This window comes from Petaurus breviceps, unplaced genomic scaffold (assembly GCF_028583685.1).
Source record: "Petaurus breviceps papuanus isolate PSGF00001 unplaced genomic scaffold, PetGlider_PUasm1.0 226, whole genome shotgun sequence".
Taxonomy (NCBI): Eukaryota; Metazoa; Chordata; class Mammalia; order Diprotodontia; family Petauridae; genus Petaurus; species Petaurus breviceps.
In genome coordinates, this window is record NW_027185890.1 from 8,677,325 (window position 1) to 8,678,200 (window position 876).

General features: G+C 38.1%; 1 long non-coding RNA gene across 1 annotated transcript in view; it reads right to left on the reverse strand.

Moving 5' to 3' along the window:
* LOC138166790 (uncharacterized) overlaps nt 1-876 on the reverse strand; it is a 1,160,016-nt gene that overhangs the window by 1,150,154 nt on the left and 8,986 nt on the right. The gene's annotated exons all lie outside the window — the stretch shown is intronic.

Genomic DNA, 876 nt, shown 5'->3' on the forward strand with positions numbered 1-876 from the left:
ATAGATAGATAGATAGATAGATAGATAGATAGATAGATAGATAGATACGTATGTAGGTATGTATGTGTGTATGTTATATGTATTGTACAGCTAAGGCTAATCTGGGCATCCCTAGTTTGGCTATATATATATATACATATATACACGCACAATTTGGGGGTATACACATACAGACACATGCATATACACACTGTACATGTACATATAGATAATAATAAAGAAGCGGGGGGGGGGGCGGCCAGGTAGCATAGTAAGAGTACCAGCCCCAGAGTCGGGATGACCTGGGATCGAATCTGGGCTCAGACACTTAGCACCAACCCAGAAACACCTGGCCATGTAACCTTGATCAAGCTACTTAACCCCAATTGCTTAGGGGTGGCCAGGTGGCTCAGTGAGTAAGAGCACCGGCCCCAGAGTTGGGATGACCTGGGATCAAATTGGGGCTCAGATACTTACCACCACACCCAGAAAAAACTGGCCATGTAACCTTGAGCAAGTTAACCCCAATTGCTTTAAAAAGTAAAATAAAATAAAGAAGCAGGAAAAGTTCCATTTTTCCTGTAAAACAAGATACATTCTCCTCATAGTAAGCACTATAAATGGTCATTTTCTCCTATCAACCAATTTATCAATTGACAAGCATTTATTAAGAATCTACTACCAAAAAAAAAACCAGAATCTACTATGTAGGTACCATGCTGAGCACTAAGAATACAAATACAAAGAATACAAAAATCCCTACTTTAGGAACATTCTCTTGGGGAGGATACATGGATACATAACAGATAGATTAGATAGATAGATAGATAGATAGATAGATAGATAGATAGATAGATAGATAGATAGATAGATAGATAGATAGATAGATAGATAGAT